We start from the raw sequence: 13,292 nt of genomic DNA on the forward strand, positions 1-13,292 counted from the left end.
AAAATTGCATTGGCCTTGTTTCATACTGCCAAACATCTTAAGCTTATTTCCAAGAAGGAATAGTCAAAGTTTATACTGAATATCCGCTGCACAAGTTTTTTTTTTGCAATGTCTACAAATCGAGTCGTAGAATGGAAAAGTTACCTTAGTACTTATAACACTGTCTCTGACGCTCGTACAGTTAAAATGAGACAAACTTTGGTTTTACTAATTAATGGCTTATTTTTTTATTGATGATATTCCTATGTCGAACGCATTAATCGATGAGGAAAATGTCGATCCCTAATTGTCATTACATCCCGGGGGCGATGACATGAAATATTATCGGATATATCAGTTGATTGCTAGATTTACACCGATGGTTAGCATAATAAGTATGGCTTCGTTCTTGGTTTTGTCATCTTGAAACTGAATGAAGACATAATTAAGAGGTCTCTATATTTGGGTTTTGGCACTTCAAATAATGTTGCCAAGTATGAAACTGTAGTTTGTCGTATGCACATAATTTTTCAGCTGGGGGCGACTAAGTTACGATTAATTATTCTAAGTTAGTCGCTAGCCACTCTGAATGATAATATACAGCTCGGGCGATGATAGCATGATCGTTTAATTGGACTTAATTCAACGAATTACATGAAATTTTATATCTATCAGTATTGTGCAGTATCTGCATTATGATGTAAGACATCCTAATTCTATCGCATACTTATCTGTGGAAATCAAGTCGTCACTGCCAAGACAACACTAGATCAACAACTTATGCTGGCAGATGATCCCAACAAGCTTAGCACTAATAATGTCTCGGTACCTATCATGGCTACCGACGACGATCATGCAACTGACAATGCTCCAAAAGTCCTGATGAGCAAAAACTCTATTGCAAAGGCACAAGTCTCAATCATATCCTTCGTTGTTGGGGCAGAACGAACGATTTACTAGGCCTCGAAGAACTTCATTCAGGACTATGTGAGCACCACTCCTGAGGGAGAAGTCTCGCTCACAGAGCAATGACCCAATGGTATTGGTGGCCATACATGCAAAAGGATGTTAAACGTTTGTCCGAGAAGTGTGCCTTGTCAAAAACATGATAATATGGGTCAAACTTACCGCGATGAAGCGTCATCCTATCCATAACCCTTGGTCATTTGCGAAATGGGGCCTTGACATTGTTGGTTTATTTCTGACAGCCCCTAGCAGTGTTCGTTTTTTGCTTGTCACACCAAATTATTTTACTAAGTGAGCAGAAGCCTAGATCCATGCTTTAGACGTTAAAAATTTCTTATGACATGACATTATTTGTCATTTTGGCATTCCAGCATCGTTAACTTCTGACAATGGCAAATAATACGTTGTCGAAGAAATTTGACAATTTTGTTTTGACTTTAAGATTAGTCACAATTTCTCATCACCATACCATCATTTATTCAATAGACAAGCTAAAAAAAACTGACAAAACTTCGTTAGTTCGTTTCTAGTTCAGTAGTTTATTTTCCATTATTATCTTTGTACTTTTCAAGATTCAATAATCAATAAAGAAGTATTTCTTTCACTTCAGTTGTTCCAATGGTATAATTATGTTTCTAGTGAACCTTATTATCGTTACGACAAAATCTGACGAAGTTACCACGTTTAGCTTCGTCAGTCTAAGTTTGAACGCTTTTACGCTTGCTTAATACGTTACTATCGTTATGATAAATCTGACTAAGTTACCTCGTTTAGCTTAGTCAGTCTAAGTTTGAACGATTTTACGCTCGCTTAGTACGTTACTATCGTTACGACAAAATCTGACTAAGTTACCACGTTTAGCTTCGTCAGTCTAAGTTTGAACGCTTTTACACTCACTTGGTACGTTAGTATAGCTACAACAAAATCTAACGAATTTACCACATTTAGCTTCTTCAGTCTAAGTTTGAACATTTTTACGCTCACTTAGTACATTACTATCACTACGAAAAAATCTGACTAAGTTACCATGTTTAGTTTCCTCAGTCTAAGTTTGAACGCTTTTACGCTCACTTGGTACGTTACTATCGCTACAACAAAATCTGACGAATTTACCAGATTTAGCTTCATCATTCTAAGTTTGAACGTTTTTACGCTCGCTTAGTATATTACTATCGCTACGACAAAATCTGATGAAATTACCACGTTTAGCTTCGTCAGTCTAAGTTTGAACGTCTTTACGCTCATTTAGTTTGTTCACTACAACATAAATGGCATTTCCCATCACTTAAAAAGTGATGTCAAAAGTATAAGACATCACTTTTGAGAGTGATGTGAATGGTGGCGACGTGAAAAGTCAAGGTTTTCCATATCACTTTATAAACGATGTCCACAAGTGATGTTACTTCACATCACTTTTTAATTGATGTCCACAAGTGATGTTATAACTTTGCATCACTTTTTAATCGATGTCCACAAGTGATGTTATAATGTTTAACATCACTTTTTAAGTGAAATCAATAAGGCCGATTAACATCACTTAAGAAGTGACGTTTCATTTAGATTCCAAATTACTTGTAAAGTGATGAAAAATAACTCTATAAATCACTTTAAAAGTGATGTCCCATTTATCAAAATAATAAATAAATAATAATAATAAAACAAAATTGCCAATATCATCCCAATATAATACCATTTGCCTGGTCATTTATCATCAAATAAAGATGAAATGTATCTTAAAATCACATTCATCACACAAATATCATCTCCAATTACAAATATTACACTATATACAAAAAATTGTAACGAGCCAACATATACCAACAAAATCTAATATGAAGTACCAAAATGAGCCAAAGAGAACCACAATCACCCAACCAAGAACCTATCACAGCCTGGCTTGATGCAATCAATTTAATCCAAGAACCTATCACAGCCTAATAAATCACTCTGTTTTCTTTTTTCTGCAGTATGAAACATTGTACTAGAAAATCAATGCACATTTTATAAAAGGAAAATAAACAGATGGAACATCCGCATAATATAGTACCTAAATGACAAAGGAAGTTCTACAGAAGATAGTTACTTGTGTTTAAGATCAGGTCCAGCCCTATGCCAAAATGTATTGGAAATAACTTGTATATTAGAACTTAAAATGAAGTAGACGGAACTCTAAGGACAATATAAACAAGAAACCATGTGTGTTCAACGTTCATTCACTTAATAGAATATATACCCATTCAGTAAGACACTGCTAACCCTTGGGCCTGCTAATATCCACAGCTTTCCGTCCTATAACGAGTTCCACCAGTACCACCCCAAAGGAATAGACATTACCTAGGTAGAGGCAGAAGTGATTAATCAGTTTTTCAACGCTTACTGAAGAGCCAGAGTATACACTATAACATAATTTTGAAATGAAAAACAATCTAGCTCACCCTAATGTTCCAATGACTCTCGTCTCCACCCCCATTTCTCCATCAGGCTGCCATCTAGCCAGGCAAAAGTCTCCAACCTGTGAAAATGGGAATGCCATATGAGATCCAATTCGATTTCAATATTATAAAATTACAATTCTTTAAGAAGAAGAAAAAAAAATGAATTCATACATTTCTTCTTACATAGTTTGAATTTTATTCCCTATCCCCATAAATCAAACCCAAGACCTTGGGCCCAACTTCCCAAGGCTTGACCCGTAGGGCACTGGACTTCATGCATGTAGATACATAAGTGAGACTTTGAACATTGATGCAAACATATGGAAGAATTGACCAGTAAAATGATGATGATAACTATTTTCTCCTGCTTTGGCTTCGATAAATTTTCTTAATAATGGTAATAAGCAACCCTTTTAAACTGAGACCACCCCTTCGTGCAAAGACCCTATTTTCACCAACTAGTCGCAAAAGATTAATGGGTATCCAAAAAACTAGAGCATTATCTACATCAATATATTGGATGTGCTTGATAAATGGTTGTTTATCCACAAGCATTAAAGAAATTATAACCCAACACCAATTGTTAGATATGTAAAAAGGCTGAAAACTATGTCAACATATAAATTTTTGATTTTAAGATTTTGGTCTCGAATAGAGCAAAAAATAGAAGGAAATTAGATACAACTATGAACTCCTACTAAGTCTATATAAATGAATGAATTCCATACCAGTGGCTCAAAATCATGGGTAATGAGGATATTGTTTGGGCGCATATCACAGTGGATGATGCATCTTACTCTACATTCCTCATGAAGGTATCGCAACCCTCTAGCAGCTCCAACTGCAATTTTTTGTTGTGCAGCCCATTCCAATCTTTGCCGATTACGCCCTGCATAAAACCTTTTTTGTTATGGACCAATTCAAGCAATACACTGAACCAGAACTAAGAAAGAGTGATATTCATATAACAGGTGACTTTTTCCCATTGACAAAGAAATCTACAAATTTTAATCAAAGATAATGCAAAAATGTGCGGGGACTCATATATATATATATATATATATATATATATATATATATATATATATATATATATATATAAGAAGACTAATGGAAAGCAAGTATATAAATGTTGCCAACCAATTTTGGTAAGATATGAATATAGAAGTATATATGCATCCTCAATCTATTATGTGCCTCTCTAATAAGGAAAATCATACCAGAATGCAACATTCTTACACTTGAAGAAGAATTTTCTACAAAATAGTTACATAAGTTCTAAGAATTCTTCAATATATTTAAGGGATTAATTGTCATATAGTAGATCGATAGGTAAACAAGAATCATATCCATTACAATTTCAACCTAGAAGTCATTAGAGATTCACAAGTAATCACACATTTGTTTATATCCTTAGCCAAAAGATCACACAATTGTATATATATAACACAATAAATGATAGTAGGACATAGTTCACAAAGCATACATTTTCCAATATTACAACACATAAGACAGGAACTAATCAATATAGCATATATCTTGCACCACCCCTACCAAGGTTTTCCATAGAATTGGTTAAGGTCCACGGTCTGAGACTGTAAATGATAAGCCGAGGTCATCAAGAAATTTAATCTAGCAATGGGATCTTGGACATTACCTACCGAAAGATTAGCCCAGTAGCTAGCGTGCAGTTTGGCAATGTCAATGCTCCAATTTTCAGGAATAGTAGGTAAACTGATGTTGTTGTTGTTGTTGGACCTTTGACCTTGAGATGTCACGAAGTTGTTACTGGTAATTGAAATTCAAATATGGGTTTGCTATTGTGTTGATTCCCAAAGATTGGTTGACGACATGTTTGTTAGGGCCTAGGTGCTATGGAGACGATCGTTCTTCCAACTCATCCAACACTTCCAAGGAAGACTTCATGTCATTACTGTGGGAACCACTTGATTCATCAGTCTTTTGAAACGAACTCAGAGACTTCTATTTGTTCAAGTTATGGGAGCTATCTTGACTATGGTACGGTTTCAATTTGTCCAATCTTCTAGTCTTTTCAAGTGTCCTCTCTTGAAATAGCACGGTCTAAAGATTTCGCTTTAAAGATGACGTTCTGTCCCTCATCAATTTCAGAAACCACATCACATTCAGTACTACAAGATAAACTCTTGGTATCACCAGTACATCGTTCACCAAGCTCATGGATTGCTTCCTCCGCTGTCTCTCAAGAACCACTCAACAGTCTTTACTAGCCTTTTTGAAACCAAGCGTATCTTGAAGATTGAAGAACTTCGTGTCTCACCAAACTTTGACCAGGTTGAAGGTGGACTTAGATCTTCACTATCCGTGTTTGAGCAACTATCATCCGATTCCCCGCTTTTGAAGCTAATGAATCTTCTTTTTTACGCCTCTACTTATTTCCGGGATGAAAAATGGTGAAGTTCACCGGGTCCGAGCTTGATAATTGATGAAGTTCTAGCTTCATTCGCAGTAAATGGTGTCCCAAGTTCGTGGACTACATTCAACAAACATTTTAAATTGGGGGAAGCCAGATTCAAAAGAGTGCTTTTTTTCTCTTAAAAACACCAAACAAGATTGAAAATAATGGAATATAGAAAATAATCTTACTTGTTTACAATATGGTCAGCAAAAATTGGATTTTCTTGGCAAAAATCTTCCGACTCCTCAAATAGAGTGCAAAACATAGCTAGGGTTTGAGAGTAGACGATGATTCTTTCGCTCTCTCTCAAAATCAATAGAAAAATATTCTTCTTTTTGGGGAAACCATGATACTAATATGGAAAATATTTAGTAATTATGGTTACCCGAGGGATGGGAGAATGAGATTGAGCAGGAAGAATAAGCCATAGCACTGCCCGCTGAGTATTCTTGAGCCAAAACCTTTGCTTAGAAAAAAAATGGGTCGTGACTTTTTGTTTTAGTTGACCCGGTTTAGTTAACATGGGCTTATTTTAGTATTCGAGTACTGTTAGAGGCCCTTGACGCTTTAACTTCAGTTCCAAAAATTTAAAAAGAACACAATGGAAGTGTGAAACGACGGTTTACAATTATATATAAGCAAATCATGGTTTTTTACTTCTATTTTTCGTTTAAGGGAGGCTAGTCTGGTCTAGCAAACCAAGCGCGTGCCTTGTTTCATTTATATTTAACCTAATGTTTTTCGATGGTCTTTTTCTAACTAATTAACCTAATTAAGAGGTATATTGATAATAACACTTCTGGAAGTCACATTATATAAGTGATTTCGAAAACTTGACAAAGTCACTTTTAAAGTGATGTTGAATACATAGATATTACATCACTTTTCAAGTGACACGGTGAGTAACAACACCTTTAAAGTGATGTGGAATACATGGATATTACATCACTTTATAAGTGATACGGTGAGTGACATAAAAATGTGTTACTACATCACTATCACGACATCACTTATTAAAATGATATTGTACAACTCTACTATATCAGCTTTTGAAATAAGTGATATTAAAAAAAAATTGTGATAATTATTACATCACATGCTGAGAAAAGTGATGTCATAGTTTTCATATGATACTAAAAGTGATGTAAAATTAGTGATGTCATATTTGTTGTAGTGGTTACTATCGCTACGAGAAAATATGACTAAGTTACCACGTTTAATTTCGTCAATCTAAGTTTGAACGCTTTTACGCTCACTTAGTACGTTACTATCGCTACGACAAAATCTGACTAAGTCACCACGTTTAGCTTCCTCAGTTTAAGTTTGAATGATTTTATGCTCACTTAGTATGTTACTATTACTACGACAAAATCTGATTTAGTTACCACATTCAGCTTCGTCAATATAAGTTTGGTCATTTTTATGCTCGCTTAGTACGTTACTATCGCTACGACAAAATCTTTGCCAAGTTCAGTTAGCACTGGGGTTGTTTTTCTCTACATTGGGGCGTCTCGTTATATTCCATTTCAACTATGTAAATCAATAACACTGTCAGTTTTCTTCAAGTATGTTTTCTAACATAACAATAATATTCAATAGCAAACCCATACTTTATTTTTATTTTTCATCAAAAGAATTTTCAGCTCTATGGTATTCACACAATCAGCGATAATAACGAACTTGTCGAGCCATTTGTGAGTCTTACCTCATAAATTGTTCGGCACTATAAACTTTGTTAGATCTCAGTTCCCTCGTCGCGGCCTCATGTGTTCTCTATATCTACCACTTCTTTCCATCTCTAAAATTCTATGATCGCCATAAACCTTGTTTGTCTCATTTTAAACACTTAGTTTTTTCCTTCTACTATTTTGCATCTGGAACTTAGCAAGCACTTATATAATATATCTTAGATCTAGTTTTATGTTGATGGTTGGATTTGTATCGGTTTTACTGATCGAATTCTTAACTAATTAGAAGTTGGCATCCAGTTTTTAGTCGCTAAAGTCTTCACGCTAGTCCTTGCCCTTGCTATCACCTTCAAATCCAATTCGTATTTACCTTCCTTTTCTTCTTATTATTACTTTTTCTGCCACTACCTTTAATTCTACTTCTACCATGCATCCTCATCACATGTGTTCAAACTGTCATAGTTGATTCTATTATTGCACTCTGCTTTCCGTATACTTTTTTATGCCACATGCCACTTTAACTCTTTCTATTTTATTTTTGTCTTCTTTCATTGCCAAGCTTTTTGGCAGGTCTTTTGTATCACCATGCTTCAAACTATGATAAATCATTGACCCGCCCATACAGATTTTTGTGCACCTCTTTAAATCTTTACAACAAGTTCCATACGTCCCTTATAGCGTGCAAACCATTCCTTGCATCTCACAATGAATTTGTTGTTGCCTACATAACTCTACATAACTTGCATCTCACATCTCCCCAATTATATTGTATGCATTCACACTACACTTTGTTATACATTCCGTTCACTCTTTTCTTATTTCATTTTTTTATTGATTTTTCTTCTCTTGTTTGCCATATGAACTTTGTTCACATGCCAAAGAGGGGCGGTGTTTCGACGCCCACCTATGTGGAAAACGTCCATAGGTAAGGATCTCCACTTTAATCGTTTAATCAATAGGGCTAAGGCCCAATTTGCAATACCATGGATTGATGTACAGGCCCATTAACTTATGTGTCTAGGGATGAACCCTAGCCACATGGCTTACCACTTATGTACATTAATTTATGTCCAAATTCGTTTCTTATCAAAGAGATAATTATCAATTGAGAGCTATATTCAATTACAATTACTTGAGCTACAAGAAGTCTCTACTCTACACATATAAATACAAAACCATTTTTCATAAAGAACTACGTTCTTGAGACTTGATCCCATTGATAATTTAGATACGTAGACAACCGAAAGATACAGTCTCATCATTCTCTCGATCACCATCACTTTTCTTGCTACTTTTCTATGTTCTTCATCTCTTTTGTCACCACTTAATGTTTTGATCATATTTTGTCGAAACACCTTTGTTATTCATTCTACTTATTATTATTTTTTTCTCATTACTTTTCCTCGCTGATTTTCTTTTCTCTTCTTTGCCATAAGAACTTCGTTCACATGCCAAAGAGGGGGCGGTGTTTCAACCCCCCACCTACGTGGCAAACGTCCATTGGTAGGGGTCCACTTTATTAGTTTAATCATCAACAAGGCTAAGGCCCAATTTGGAATACCATGGATTGATGTACAGGCCCATTAACTCATGTGTCTAAGGCTGAACCCTAGCCACATAGCTTGCCACTTACGTACATTAATTTATGTTCAGATTCATTTCTTATCATAGAGATAATCATCAATTAAGAGTCATGTTCAATTACAATTATTTGTGCTACAAGAAATCTCTACTGTACACATATAAATACCAAACTATTTTTCATAATAAGGAACTACGTTATTGAGACTTGATCCTATTGATAATTTGGGTACGTAGGCAACCAAAAGGTACAGTCTCATCATTCTCTCGATCACCATCACTTTTCTAACTACTTTTCTATGTTCTTCATCTCTTTCATCACCACTTAGTGTTTTGATCATATTTGGTCGAAACAAGCAGTTCGAAGTGTATGAAGAAATTTTTGGTTTTTTGTTTGATTTGAAAAAGTTAAAGTCTTCAGATCTAAATAGTTTAATGACTTCTTGCGACAACTTGAAGAGCTTTTGAAATATGATGAAGTTTGTGATATTGATGAAAAGATTTATTTAATGAGTTAAGAATCATGAGAGTTCTTTTACATAATGACACAAAGAAAGCATTCGATGTGCTGAATCATTTACTATCACGAGATAATTGTTTTCCAAATGCATGGGTTGCTTACAAAATCTTTTTGACTATACCAGTTAATGTCGCATCAACAGAAAGAAATTTCACAAAGTTGGAGTTTATCAAGTCTTACATTCAGTCAACCATGTCACAAGAAAGATTAAATGGTTTATTTGGCATTATTTATTGTTTGTTGTTAACTCTATTAGCAAAAGCTTCCAAACTGAAGACATGCAGGAGATTGATGTTGTAGTAGGTGAATTGAAAAGACTTATTTCTACTTTTGAAATGTATAGAGAAACTGGGTTTGAAGATGCTATGGAGGAAGCTAAAAAGATTACAACTACAATGGAAATTGAACATGTACGTTTTTCATTTGAAATGGATCATTCATAGAAAGAAACAATTCGATGAAAATGTTTGTGAAGAGGTACCACAATCAGCGAAAGAATCTTTTAGAGTTAATTACTACTTCTTCTTCCTCGTAGATCAAGCCATCTCTTCATTTAAACCTAGGTTTGAGAAGTTCGAAGTGTACGAAGAAATTTCCAAATGCATGGGTTGCTTACAAAATTGTTTTGACTATACCAGTTAACATCGCATCAGCAGAAAGAAATTTCTCAAATTTGAAATTGATCAAGTCTTATATTCGGTCAACCATGTCACAAGAAAGATTAAATGGTTTAGGTATATATGTTATCCATTGAAAATTCTATGGCTGAAAAGCAGGATTATGGAGACTTAATTAGTGACTTTGCATCTAGAAATTCAATAAGACTAAGGTTTAAATAGTGCTTAGTTTTTGTAATTGAATTTTTCTTGAGGAGGTTTCTTGTCTAGGTTAGCAAATTGGGTTTTGTTAATATTGATGGAACTCAAACTTGAGGAGGATTCTTATCTTTCAAAAGGCAATGAAGTTTAAATCCCAAAACCCCAACAACATTGGTCATGGTTTACAAACTTAAAACATAAAAACACAAACAAACATTGTTCTCTAACTTCCTTTTTATATCAAACATCAATAGAGTTGAAGGGTATTTTTGTAGGAACCGTTATTGTGAAAAACCGCAAGAACCCACGCGCAGCGGAATCAATGGGTTCTCACAATTTTGGATATAGAAAACATACCTTTTAGATCCGGTTTTGATAACTCTGAGAATCCAAGCTTTATGAATCCGAATCAACAATCAACCCCTTGATCTTTTGTTGTATTCCTTTATAATAGATTGGACATTGTGTGGACAACGATCTACCAACCCCCTTCTTTCTCACAAAGCTAGATCCAATTCTGGATCTCTCTTTCCTTGCCTCTTTTTCTAATACAGTGAATAGTTAATTTCGGCCAAAAGAAAGAGTATTCTATTTATAGGCTACAACAGGGACCATAAGGAGAAATTAGGGTTGGGCCTCCTGACGGGTTTGGGCTTCCCATGTTCGCCCAGAACACACAGCCCAAGTCCGTCAACAAATGGCTTATTCCACTAAAGGCCATTGTTGCACTACCGCCCTAATCCCAAATTACGTGTCAGCATTTATGGGCTCCATATTATATGCTCATAGATCTCCCCGTGTTTAAGATATTGAATGTATGTTAATTAAGTCAAGTTACTGACAACTACATTAATCAACTTCTTATGTCCTTTAGTAGTACCACTCAACCTCATTGTCATGTCGGAATAAATCCACCTACAGGGTTTACATGACAATCTTTTTGAGCTCCTCAAGGGGACATCATCAACCCGACTTCCTGCGGGTCATGGATTCCTTCTATAATCAACAGCACACCTTAAATACAATGTCATTACCCAATCCATCGAGCTTGTTGATTCACAAATGAATCTCACTCATTGATGATTTAAAGCAATGTACAATGCACATAAGTGCCTGTTATTATATCCGGATTAAGAGGACAAGCATCCATAATAACAGAGACATTTGTTCTCTTACACAGTCAGTAGAAAGAGAAACAACCTCACTTGGTCCTGTTCAATACACACAAAGTGTACTAGTGTAATCCTATAGTCAAGATAGACTAATACCAGATTATACTACAACCGTACTAATGGTTTTTCCAAATCCATCTAGGTTGTGAACGATTACTTATACTTTATAAGGTACTGATGATATGATCTTCTGTGTGTTCACACCATATCATCTACAACATAAAGTATTAGACACATGCATATAACTAATAACATATATAATATGTATAACATTTGCCCATATGATTCTCATTCAAAAAATGAAGAATTAGAGTTAATACAAAAGTAATGCTTTTAGTATATAACCCTATCAATCTCCTACTTATACTCAAAGCATTGCTTTTTAGTATACTACTAACAAATCTCCCACTTATACTTAAAGTTATGCTGCCAAGCATCTAATTCCCATCCCTTCAACATGCTATCAAGGGGTCAACTAGGTTATCTTCTGATACTATCTTGGTAACATAAACATCTCCTCTTTTCTAGGTGGTACTTGCACTCAATATGTTTACTTGCTTACAAGAAGTTCCAGAACCAAAACTGATTCTTTGGCTGCCTCAGTGGCTACCACATATTCAGCTTTCATGGTGGAGTCAGACAAGCATTTCTGCTTGACACTCCTCCATACTATGGCTCCACCTCATAAGGTAAACACACAACCTGAGGTAGACTTACTCTTGTCCCTATCTGACCCTTCAGTACCCTCCACACCGAGAAGTAGTAAGCCACGATAGTGTGGACGTTTACCATTCTTCATTTGTGGAAATACTTTTAGGATTTCCGCGATAGTGTAGATCAGATACCCTAAGGGAACCAAACTATCTACATGGTATACTAACATATAATCCTTAGTCCTTTTCAGGTACTTCAGTATATGTTTTACCGCAGTCCAGTGCCCTTGTCTTGGGTTCTTCTGATATCTGCTAATCATGCCAACGGTAAAGCAGATGTCTAGCCTCGTGCATAGCATGGCGTACATTAAGCTTCCTACAGTCGAAGCATAAGGAACCGCTTTCATGTCCTCTATCTCTTTTGGTGTCTTGGGACACATATCCTTTGATAGAGGAACTCCATGCCTGAAAGACAAGAAACCTTTCTTGGAGTTTTGCATGTTAGAACGAGTCAACACAATATCAATATATGTAGCCTGAGATAAGCACAACATCCTTTTTCTTGTGATCTCTTATAATTTTGATCCTAAGGATGTGACCCGCTTCTCCCAAGTCCTTCATATCAAATAGTTTGGATAACCATACCCTTATGTCTCTCAACACTTTCACATTGTTTCCAATGAGTAAGATGTCATCTACATAAAGCACAAGAATTACCACTATGTTTCCATCAAATTTCTTGTACAAAACAAGATGCTCTTGACCTTTTTCAATGAATCCTTCTGGTTGCTCCATATAGATGGTTTCCTCAAGACTTCCATTAAGGAAAGCTATCTTGACATCCATTTTATATACCCACTTGCATCCAATGGGTTTTATACCATTGGGTGGCTCTATAAGCTCCCAGATCTGATTAGAATCCATAGATTCCATCTCAGAATTCATTGCCTTTTGTCAAGATATGACATCTCTATCTTGGAGTACTTCATTGTAGGTCCAGGGATAAGGATCTTAGTTATCAGAGGTTATGTCTAAAGACATTC

At 35.4% G+C, this 13,292-nt stretch overlaps 1 pseudogene; it reads right to left on the minus strand.

The window, feature by feature from the left end:
* Positions 1-4,930: 4,930 nt before the first annotated feature.
* Positions 4,931-12,224, minus strand: LOC147497098 (uncharacterized; annotated as a pseudogene).
* Positions 12,225-13,292: the final 1,068 nt, after the last annotated feature.

This window comes from Coptis chinensis, chromosome 5 (genome assembly GCF_015680905.1).
Source record: "Coptis chinensis isolate HL-2020 chromosome 5, ASM1568090v1, whole genome shotgun sequence".
Lineage (NCBI taxonomy): Eukaryota > Viridiplantae > Streptophyta > Magnoliopsida > Ranunculales > Ranunculaceae > Coptis > Coptis chinensis.